General features: G+C 45.3%; 1 pseudogene; it reads left to right on the top strand.

Moving 5' to 3' along the window:
* The first annotated feature begins 3,815 nt into the window (after positions 1–3,815).
* Positions 3,816–11,902, top strand: LOC144116910 (sulfiredoxin-1-like; annotated as a pseudogene).
* The last annotated feature ends 249 nt before the right edge of the window (positions 11,903–12,151 follow it).

The following is a 12,151-nucleotide window of genomic DNA, read 5'->3' as shown; positions in this document are numbered from 1 at the left end:
TGATCGTCACGCACATCGGCAGCAAGGATGGCTTCGTCGACGGCTGCTTGGATGTATTCCGAGGCCAAAAGATAGGCGACTACCACGATGAAATGAACGGCAATCGCTTTGAGGGCTGGTTTAATGGCGTCCTGCAGAAGTTGCCAGCTGGTCGCGTCATTATTTTAGAAAATGCACCTTATCATAGCCGGCAAGAAGAGAAATTGCCAACGACGGCCTGGAAGAAGGAGAAGATACAGGAGTGGCTCGCAAGCAAGAACATCACCAACGCTGGAAGGATGATAACGAAACAGCTGCTTGAGCAGGTGGCATCTGTAAAGTCACGTTTTCTGAGCTACATCGTAGACAATGCAGCTGTAAGCGCCGGTTGCATTGTACTCAGGCTCCCGCCGTACCACTGCGAATTTAATCCCATTGAGCTTGTGTGGGCCAAGGTTAAAAATGGCATCACTGCGGACAACAGAGACTTCAAGCTGTCCACGGTCGACGCCATCTTGAGGGAGAAAATCAAGCACGTAGCGGCGGAAGACTGGGCGAAGAGTATTCAGCACGTGATGGACTAGGAGGCAAAGTTCAGACTTGACACGTCTAGGATTGAGCACATTCAACCCATCATCATCCAGCTGGGTGAAGATGACACTGAAGAAAGCGACTCCGACTGTGAGCTGTCTGGCATTGAGCCACTGGACGAAGCATAACGGCTTCTTTTAACGAAAGAACAGCCTTTATTAGGATTAACAAAACTTTTCCGGTTGGTTCGCAACACACACCATCTATTCCGTAACCTCTGAAATAAATAAGCAGTTCCATTTATGGTGTATTCTTTACAATAGAAGCTCAATTCTGATAAGCAACGTCCTGCACACATTGTGCTCGGTTTAAGAAGTGGCGTAGAAACATGTTTAAATGCTGATACATCTAAATTGAAACACAACTGTTAACTCTCATTATCTTCGGTGGGCTCAAAATGCTCATTCAGGCAGCCACCATCGAGTTTGACGGGCCCCATGTTGAAATAACAGTATTCAAGGCACGCTTTACAGCTCTGTTAGAAGTCTGCTCTGGAAATCGCAGTCATGTCATAGCCAGTGCTTCTGCGACACCAGTATTCGACACGATACTGACAGCCACTGTTGGCAGCTTGCACGCCAAAGCCCATTCATGTGGTTGCATTGTTTAATTTGGTTATCTGGCTCACACAAGTAATGAGAATAAGAGAATAAATATAAAACATCATTAGCTTATTGAGGCCCAAAATGTTCATTCAGGCAGCCATCGTCGAGTTTGACGGGCCCCATGTTGAAATAACAGTAGTCAGAGCACGCTTTATGGCTCTGTTAGCAGTCGGCACTAAAAATCGCAGCCTTGTCATAGCCAATTTTTAATTCATTTATCTGACTCTGGCATTAACGCGAATTGAAGCACTATAATTATCGTGAATAACTTTGCCGGCATTTTTTTGTCATATTTACGTACCGGAAAAATGCTCAGCAATGTTGAACGTATTTTAGTGAGTCACTTTTTTTCATTACAAGCCGTAGGCAATATGACGGCCAGATTCAGACAGTGATATTGGTGAGGAAATAAATGGTGAAAGCTGCAAAACCTCTCACAGCACTGCTTTGCTGGACTCCATTCACTAGAAAACTGCATTTGTAATGATGAAAGCGTCAAGACAGGAAATGATAATCCACTGCACAATGTTATGTGCACCCCCACATGTAACGGGCAGCGAAACCATCTATTTATTAAGACTGAATGCAACAACATCGCAAGAAGGTGTTGCACAGTATGGCACCCTTTCATGTGCACTCCTGGCGAGGTGCTGTATGCACTGATGCATAAACACATTAACAGGGGTAAGAGACGAAGTTATTGCGCTAGCCACGTCATGCTTTTAACATTTTGTATCTGTCAATATTTCTGTTGTCACAGCTGATAGAAGTTTCTTTAGCGCAAGTTGGTTAATCACGTTGCGACAACAGCACAAGACGCTAGGTCAGAATATTAGCAGAAAACACAGCAAGATGGCAGACTGAGGAGGCAATGTAGACAAGAGTGTAAGGATTTAATGACACCGAAGAGGCCAGCCCTGCTATTCACAGGGCTTGGTGCTTTGAATGAGACGAGTTAATGAAATTGTAAAGGAAGAGGTGGATGCAGCATGCTTACAAGAACAAACACAAAAATAAAAGGACACAAATAGGAATAATAAACACATACACGCACAGAAGCACTCACATATTCACACACATGCACACAAACGTGAGCGCGAAAACTAAGATCTAAAATGCAAAAAAGGGGAAAATAACAAATATAAACAAACACGCAAGAAAACATGCACACACATTTAATGCAGACGAGAGTAGAGGTATTAGGAGTCAGTTCACAAGCAGCTGTGCCTACTTTGTCGTACTTTTTTTTTACTGTACATTTTGGCTCTGTTGCCTTCACTGTCATAGGAATTTTTTAGTAGCAACATATCATAACAATCGAAAAGCAGCGCAAAGCTGTGTTGCTTGAAAGCAAGTCGAGCGCTGGCAGCACAACTGATGTGCGATTGTGTCACAGCAGGCATTCTACAGCTGGCGCGTGCAGTGAGCGAATATTTCTGATCAATACAGAGACGCGAATTCATGCCAACCTCCCTTGTAAAGGCACCAGTGTATCGGTCATAATTTTATATTAGTACTAAGGCTGACATTAAGGAAACAAACACTGCTCCCACACGCCTGACCGTTAATAATCCTAGTGACATTCGCTCAAGCAGCGCGCGTTAGTCACTGATTGTTAGCACTGGTTAAAAGTGATCAATCGACGGTTCTTCACAACATTCGAACGACGTCCTGCTAGACGCTCAGCTATCTTATCATACTGCTGCCAACGATCGATCATTTGCGCGCTGAGCTGGCTGCAACAAATCTTTGCGTTGGAGGTTGCTTCCGCAAATCTTTTCGGTTGAGGAACACGTAGGTTGGTTTCATCCGCGCACGCTTTTCTCATTTATCCTGAGAATGGTTTCACTCCATCACTTCGCCACGTCCTACGAGAAACGCAGGGGCACAGTACACAAACACACCCGCCGCTCACAGTAGGTACCAGACTTTGACAAATTCTCCTCGTCGTAACTTCACTTAGGAGCAAAACAAAATACCATAGAACAAACACGCACAATATTTGTTTGCAGCGGTGTGCCGCTGCGGGATCCTGTTTCCAGACGAAGCGCAGCGCAGCGCAGTCACCGATGTTCGCTGTAACCTTTTTTCGTCGCCTCACGGCTTAGAACAAACGCACGCGGCACAAGTTGTGCATCGTAAGCTTGCAATAATATTCCCCGCATGACAGACGCCCACAAAAAATTCGATGCAACTCTGACGATGGGAGACGCACACAGCTGACGCGGCCCGGCACAGTTCGAAGCGAGGGCGGCCATGTTAGGCATGTTCTCCGTCGGCGGGGTCACCGGCCGGTCGGCTCATGACGTCACCTGAAGTGCGCGCCTATTGGCGGAGGCTCGTGTGCATCCGTCTTTGAGGGGCAAATGCCGCTGCCTTCTTAAGTTGTACCCGACTATAATAGCAACTTACCAACAATTCACATAAAAACAGAAACATAAAAATGTGTTTTTAAATTGATATGCTTTGTACTGCGATCGTATTCAAATTTTTTATTTAAATGAGAAACAACAGAAACAAATGTTGCTAAGGACAGGGAATTCTAGGGAATGACCGGAGCTAGTTATGCGGGGGACGGACTGAAATAAACACAAAGAAAAAGACCGGTTCCCGGCTCTGCCTAGACGCTTCGGCTTCAAAATGGCTGAAACTGACGTGATCGCGGATGGTGCTGATGCCTTCGGAAAAACAGTTTTATATCTTGATTTTAACTCCTTCGTTACAGCAGCTGGACTGGGGAATGTGCAAAATGTCATCGCGAACAGTGCCTCAGGTGGTACAAACATTTCCAGCGTGCACTCTGCTAACATCTCCAATGTGTACGAAGTGCCACTGCATGTTATAACGCGCCCAATTCCTGTTACTCACTACGACGAAGACAAAGTGAGATTCATTGTAGTTACTTCAGGTTAGTAAGTGCAGGTTGCTTCACAGGCGTTCGCTTTGTTCGCCTCGTCGGAGTGATATGTTACCGTACTTGTTTGTTTCCCGCAGCCGAGCGCTATCCGTGCTTTTTGAAGTTCGCACGTTGGGCGATACCGTTACTGTGTTTAAAGTTACGACATTATAGGTGTTTGTTATATTACCAGCCTAAGCGCCGCTCCTTTAGTGGTTTATTTTTAACATTCGCATAAGTAATTTGACTAAGGGCAATCGACGACGAGTTCGAATGCACGGGTGTTGGCACGCAACCTTGTATTGCTGGTTCCTACGATGTTCTGGTATAAAAAGAAACCTTTATATGACTTGGGGCAAATCGGGCTCCTAGAGGAAAATTTACAGATATATTTAGTGCGCAGAAAGAGGTAATTTGTCGCACAGCAGATGAAGTTTGGCTATATTTAAGCCATTTCTTGTGTGCAATAACATCGTACGCTTCAGGCATCGAGCCCGGACTGCCGTGACCACATTGACTGGACATTGCATCCTGTAAGGTCTAAATGCTGCCGTCGAATATCTATTTGGGTCCAAGTCGAACAATTAGCCGGTGCAGGTATTTCGGCTAATGGTGAAAATACACACTGGTACTCTTAGTGTGCGTGCTGTAGGACACATTTTTTTACACAATTTTACTCGCGCTTTCTGGTAATGTTAGCGATAGCCCATTTCTTGCTTTCGTCATTCGTCAGGAAACTTATGTTTACGCACCCCTGCTTGTAATGTGTGCTAACCTTTTTCATTTAATTTTTACTGCACAGATGCATGGATGCATGTTGGCTTGCAGTCTAGCCGCAGAAAGGGTACACGCTTGTCTAAGGTCATTGCCATCTGCGCCGAGCTGCACTATTTATGTTGTCTGTTATGCCTGATTGCTCATGTGCAAACGACCTATTGAAAACCTATGGCCCTTCGTCCAAACTAAGGGAGTGGAGCATAAGATATGAATTTGCATGAGGGTGTCAGTGTCTGCCACGATAACATGCCACAGGTGTGGTCATTGTTGGTGGAAGTGATCTAATGTTTTAACGTGTTATTACGAAAGGGAGTATGTACTGTATTAAATGTCAACTTTTAGTGTATTAAGGAAAGATGAACCAAGGGCACTCGCTTCAATTTAGCGGTTTTCTTGAACGGTGAAAGTTGGATTTAGTGAATTATGCCCCAAATCACACCAATAGCTGCATGGAAGTTTTCATCGCAAAGTGCAGTGCTTGTATTGTACCTAACAGTGACATATCAAATTTGGAGCCTTTACAGACACCCCCAAAACGTTTCTGCTTTCGTTTCTGCCGGTATATAGCTTCCTTGCAGTTCGTATTGAGGAGGAGAAAGTAGCATCGACAACATCTGTGGCTCCTTCAGTTATGGAGAGCACTCCTTTGATTTTACCATGGCCTGAAAATAAGTGCTGCTGTTGTCTTCCCTTCTTTAGTAGGGTGCAACTCAAGAACGAAGCGACAGATGCCCCTCAAAGGAGGACCTCCAGCCAATGGTGTAGACCAGTTTTCATGTTGCCGCGGTTATTCTGATGAAGCCCTGGTATTCCTCTTCCATCTGCAACCCCTGCAATTTCATGCTAGTTGGTCCAAGTGGATCGGTAAAGGGGCAGAAATGGAGAATTGGTTATTGTCATTGGCTGAAGGGGTTCCTTTAAGGGCATTTGCCGCTTCGTTCTTGAGTTGTATCCGACTGTATTTCATATCACTTTAGCTGGGTGAAGAAGTTGGACTTTATCAACAGGTAAAGCAGTGAGCTCTTTAAAGCAGGAAGCGGTATTTATTTTGTTGAATGCAGACTCGGCATGTGAGAGTACTTTGTCTAGTCATTGTTTTTATTGAAATTAACTTATGAAATGTGTAGAAGTTTTTTTAGTCACTCTAGATATGATGCACTTTTTCTGAATTTAGAAGTGGTTAAAGCTACATAAAAATAGGCATGAGTGTATTTTTCACGGTTCCATGCTTGGTATTTTCATGAAACCTCAAATGTGAAATGTGTTTACTAACCGAGCTGCAAATAACTAACAATTAAGAAAAGCGTTTTGTGCATAAATTGTGCGATGTCGAATTGCCGGATGTAGCGCGCAATCTTTGCATGCCCTGAAATTTGGTATTTGTTGGTTCGCTGTACATAACTACTTTGTCTGTGTACAGGGTAAATCACACATAGAGGGAGCACAGCTCCAACTGCAACCAAGGCGCTGCGGTGGCACAGGGGTTATGGTGCTCGGGCGGGTTTGATCTCATCCACGGCGGTCGAATTTCTATGAAGGCGAAATCCTAGAGGCCCATGTACTGTGCGATGTCGGTGGACGTTAAAGAACCCCAGGTGGTCGAAATTTCCGGAGCCCTTCACTACGGCGTCCCTCTTAGCCTGACTCACTTTGGGACGTTAAACCCCCATAAAATCAAACCTATTGCGATCAAGCTAGTAGCAAACTCATGCAAAGGGGCAGGTGACACAAAGAACCTTGTTGTGGTCTCTCTTCTCGTACGCCACTCTGCATTTATTCATGAAAGGGTTAGACGCAGTGGCACTCCGCAGGTACGTAGCCACGCGTAGCCGTGTTCTTTCTAAGTGTGATTGACCCTGTACAGACATCATGTGCATCCGGTGTGTGCACCTGTGGCCTGGCTGCAGTTGTGAAGCCCCATCATTCACATTCTTGAGGTGCAGACGGGCTTATGACCCACCTCACTCCATTAAGGCAGCTCTTGACTTCCACTTGGAAATTAACCCACTAGTCGAATCTGCAGCCATCGTCCATCTCTGATACCCAGGTGACCTTTTTTTGCCCTCCCCCCAACCTTTGGCTATCCATTAACCTCCGACCAGCCTTCCTGCCTTTGCTGCAATAAAATACTCTCTCTTTTCCATTCCTAAAGTGAGTAGAACAGCAGGAAAGCGATTTGGTGCAAAGTATCTGCGTTTTTTTTCTTCTTTTATTTTATCTGTAGAAGCAGTTGTGTAATGGTGTTGCTATTATTTTTTTGATAACGTTATTTATTGCCTCAGGGCATAAAGGGAGTTGTGAAGGAAAAAAGAAAAAAGGGGAGGGGGTGTTAAATGAATGAGAAAAGGTGGCCCGGTCTAATGAAGTTGAGGAGGGAGCTAGGATGTGGCCTCTGCATCCAAGCAATATATGAGGTTAGCTGGTTTTGCAGGAGACCTGCGGCTGCCAGATGCCAAATTCTCGTCGGTTTCTGCACCGGACAAACTCACAAGTGGTGAATATCAGTCTCAGTATTTTGGCAGTTTCAGACAGGATACCCTGGGCGGGGATATAAGTGTCGGAAATGATGCCACGTCAGAGTGACGGCAGAAGTAAGGGCAACCCCGACCTGGATGTTCCTAACCACACCCTCCTCTGCACAGGTAAGACTGCGAGGGAGGGTTATCACACACAGAGGGACAAAAGCACGTGTGTGGTACTGGGGGTGTTCCTTTCTTGTGAGGAGGAGGTTTGGTTTGGTATATGGTGGTTTAACGTCCCAAAGCAACTAAGGCTATGACGGAGACCGTAATGATGAGCTCCGGAAATTTCGACCACCTGGGGTTCTTTAACGTGCACTGACATCGCACAGCACACGGGCCTCTAGAATTTCGCCTCCTTCGAAATTCAACCGCCGCGGCTGGGATCGAACACGTGCCTTTCGGGTCAGCCGTCGAGTGCCATAACCACTGAGCCACCGCGGCGGGCTTTGTGAGAAGGAGGGTAGCATCATCCATGATGAGAAACTAGGTATTGATGCGGGTAGAGTCCCAGGCGGGTTGTAGAATCTGCAAAGATTTGTGAAATCCGCAGTTCGAGTGGGACCCATTCAATTCGAATGGGTTGTGGGATGCCAGCCACCAGTGAGGACGCGTCGGAGTAGACATGTTGCTTGAAGGGCATCAGTGCCGATGACAATGTGGGCTGTAGGAAGCAAGGTAACAGCGGCTACAGAGCGAAGCGTGCCTTGGACAGCAACCAGCTCATTGTGCAGTCACTTCAAGGAAAGCTTGGACGAACCTTTACCTACCCTTAAGAGTATTGCGAGGAGTCCTATACTACTACTGGCATAATGATGCAGCGCTTAAGGAATGCGCCACTGCCCTGGCAAGTGGCTGATTTAAACATAGCCACCAGTGGGGCCTGTGAGACCCAGGTTGTTTATCCCGAGCTCCTGTAAGGCTCATTTTTGCAGATATAGTTTTTCTGGAGGCTGTCTCTCAACCGATGAGTTCATGCACAGTGCCATAGTGTGCAGGTGGCAATTGCATTGAATTTATTTGAATTAAATTCGATACCACCTGTCGTGGTGGGCAGGTATTTTAATTTGGGTCACCTGCTTGCTCGTGACATGGCTGGACAGATTCCGGCTTTTCTTATGAATGGGGCCTCTGGAGCTATCGCAATAATATAGTCACACCAGTCAGTCATCACAACAGGCTTACTTGCTAGACCTTACCTCTCAGGTCTAGGCTAATAGTTACTAGAAAATTCTGCCTTTCTCCTTTGTCCTGGATCAGCCTAAGTGATACGTGGTTCCAAATTTTGGCATTGGAATGAGGGGCTGGGCCAGTTGGGATTTAAGGTGAAAGAAAAAGTATGCAAGACAATGGATAAGGTGACACGCTCGTCCCTGTGTTGCTCTTGCCTGTTTGTTGTCTTATGTGCTTATTCTTTCGTCATGCTAGAAAGGGTTGCCCAAGGGTTGTGAAAACAAGGTCATTGCACCATAAGGCTGATTCAGGTGGAAGCTTAGGAGTGGAAACATCAATAATTGTTTTATATGAGGTAACAAGTTGAAGTTGTTCTGGTTTTGTATTTATGACTAAAGTAATGATTGTCGTACTAGCTGTTGACACTCTTCTGGTCAAAGTGTTTGGGATGCTTTGGTTTTGATGGCTTCTGCAAAAATATTTTTAAAAGTTTCTTTAATTCTTTTCAGGTACTACTTGTCTTCTCGATTCCAGACAACTATTTTTTCGCCTGAATACAGACCTCAGAAAAGCTAATGGGTAGTTTTCCAACAGTAAATACCAAGAGAATTCTTTATAAGCGTGTACGACATTTTGTACAAAGTGTCACAGAGGTAAAAAGTTGTAACATTGAAATACCAGGGATTTTCAGCTAAACACCTTTGGAATGGGGGAGCACTTTCTAGTATTAAGCCACCGCGGTGGCCGAGTGATTACGGCGCTCGACTGCTGGCCCGAAAGACGCGGGTTCGATTCCGGCCGCGGCGGTCGAATTTCGATGGAGGCGAAATTCTAGCGGCCCGTGTACTGTGCGATGTCAGTGCACGTTAATGAACCCCAGGTGGGCAAACTTTCCGGAGCCCTTCACTACGGCATCTCTCATGGCCTGAGTCAGTTTGCGAACTTAAACCCTCATACACCATAAACCAAACTTTCTTGTATTTTCAAAAGAGGCACGTAATGTTATAGTCAGATACAACTCAAGAACGAAGCTACTTTTTCCAATCAAAAGAACCCTTTCCAGCCAATGGTGTCGGCTGATTGTCATGAGCATGCTACAGCGTGACTATGCAGGGAGTGGCAGGTGAAAGGGGACAGTCCCCTTCATGAATTGTCACGCTCCTCCCTTCATTTCGACGCTACCAGGTTCATGAGAATTGGCCGACATCATTGGCTGGAGGGGGCTCCTTAGGGAGGGAAAAGCCGCTTTGTTCTTGAGTTGGGTTTGACTATAGTAATGGTAGAAATTAGGAAGGTGTAATTATTGCTGGGAAGAGCGGTCTGAGTTAAGTGGCGGATTATGCGTGACGAAGCTGATCATTTTGGGAAATGTTATTTGCTGCATTTGATTGTTTGCATGAAAAGCAAATACTTTGTGATGTGAAGGATGCTAAGTTCACCTGGAACAAAGAATCACTGCTAGGTGTAGCACACGCTCAAAAAAGGTAGCATTTGCTGTGTACAAAATTCTGCACATAGCATCTCAAAGGGTTAATTAATGGTGGTGGTGCAGCTGTTGCAGTCAACTGGTTTTGTCGTGCTTCTTCCAGCAGTGCCCTCTCGATGGTGGTTTCTCTTGCACACATCAGACACTTAGCATTATTGTTCTCTGCTTCTCTCACTTTTTCTTTTTTGGGTGCAGAGGGGTAGCATCAAACGAATGCTTGGTTGGAGCTGTGGCAGGTGTGCACTCTCACCTGTTGATTGAATGTAGCCTGTTATACCTAGTGGCATGACTGGGAACAGATTATTTTTCATGGGTTCAACCACAGTTTTGCTTGCTAGTATGTAATGGATGTCCGTAGTGCGTTGTGAGTAACGCTATGCTAAAGCATGATTATCACAGCTGCAGCGGTGTTCAAAGTGTAGTAATATGCATGCAACAGACTTAGAATCACTATTACTTGCACTCACCAGCACCACAGAGACAGTGCTTCAGGGAACGTGCAATAAAGCTGATACACAATGAAGCACACTTTCATGAAGGAATGACGTTATGCATACCTTTTGCAGAGGCGCAAATAAACTAGAAAGCCGAGCTTAAAACTCCTGAATGAATGCTCGAAAAAGCTTAATAGGGTAGAACGTTGGGCCAGTTGGTGTAGCGACATAATTAAAAACTTGCGCAGAATAACACAGGACGGGAGGGAGAAACACGCACACACACACACACGAGCGCTCGTGTGTGTGTGCGTGTTCCTCCCTCCCGTCCTGTCTTATTCTACGCAAGTTTTTAATTATGTAGCTCGAAAAAGAATAGTACTGTGAATGGAAGCAGCTGTTACATGTAAGCCTTAAGAGAACTTCTTGTTGGGCTAGCTGGTAATTGATCATTGCACCTTAAAGGCTCCAAAACCACACACACACGTCAGAGAGAAGAGAACGGGACAGAGTGCCCATCACAAACCAGTTGTGAGTGTCGCTATGTCCCATTCTCTTTTCTCTGGTGTGTGTGTGTGTGTGGTTATAATGCCTTTAAAGTACAATGTACATACATGTAAGCAACCGGACTCTGGGGAAGCATGTTACTTATCTTTTGGTAAGACGGTTGACTCCCTTGGATTGTTAAGGGCTTTTAATGTAGAGAGCATGCCCCTTTCATAACAGGCATAGATGGGCAGATTGGCTGCATTGGGAGACAGTGCAGGCTGGCCTTGGTTTGAGTTTTACTCTGCAGCATATATGCTCTAATATTTTGTAAAGATGATTGTAGCCACTCGATCCAGTGTTTTTGGCCAAGCTTAGTTCCGAGCACCTTACTGTAGCAACAGGATATCTGTGAACAGGCTAAGCCTAAGGTTTATGCAGGCTTGCTATCCCATTGTGGGCCACATTTGCTGCTTGTGCCAGCAAGTTGTACAAGGTATTCTGTTGCAAGTGTTATATGTGAATCTTGAGTCCAGAACTGCAGCCTGTCGCAGCTCTTTGACATGCCTCTGGCCAGCTGTTGATATGGTAATGATGCTTTGTGCGTAGCATTATTCCAGCCTTCTTGTAGTTGCTCACTGAAAATTCAGCAAGTGTGTGAAGCAGCCCTATTTTTTCATTTTTGCTGTTGCTATGTAAGATAAAATTGTTATAGTGCACTAATTTAGCCTCTTCCTTTTGTGCAGAACCCGAACACCAAAGACCAGGTTGCACCTATAGATATTCTATGGGTCAAGGGTACTGAAGGTGGAAACTAATATTTCTCTTTCGGCGGCAACCACAGATTAGATGCCAATTACAGGTTGGGCCTCACAACCATCCGTGCCAAGGTTATTCAGTCAGCAGCTGCAGTGCTGCATTTCCACCTGGGATTGTCAACACCAAAGCTCAAGTGATTGCTGGGCTGTCCTCTGTGGAGTTTGTGTTGATTATTGTAATTTTTATAGCTACTTGCACTGACGTTTAGTAACTTGCGCCTGACTGCCATCGAGAGAGTACAGTTTTTACTGAAATGGCAGAACTAAAACCCAATTATCCCATCTACAGTACCAGAACTCCAGAACGATGGAAAGTTCCAAAATGTCGTACTGCCTATGGACAACAAACACTCCGGTATAACCTTCCGCGATTACTGAATGCTGCAG

This window comes from Amblyomma americanum, chromosome 1 (assembly GCF_052857255.1).
Source record: "Amblyomma americanum isolate KBUSLIRL-KWMA chromosome 1, ASM5285725v1, whole genome shotgun sequence".
Classification (NCBI taxonomy): Eukaryota; Metazoa; Arthropoda; class Arachnida; order Ixodida; family Ixodidae; genus Amblyomma; species Amblyomma americanum.
This window is presented reverse-complemented; position numbering and strand designations above follow the sequence as displayed.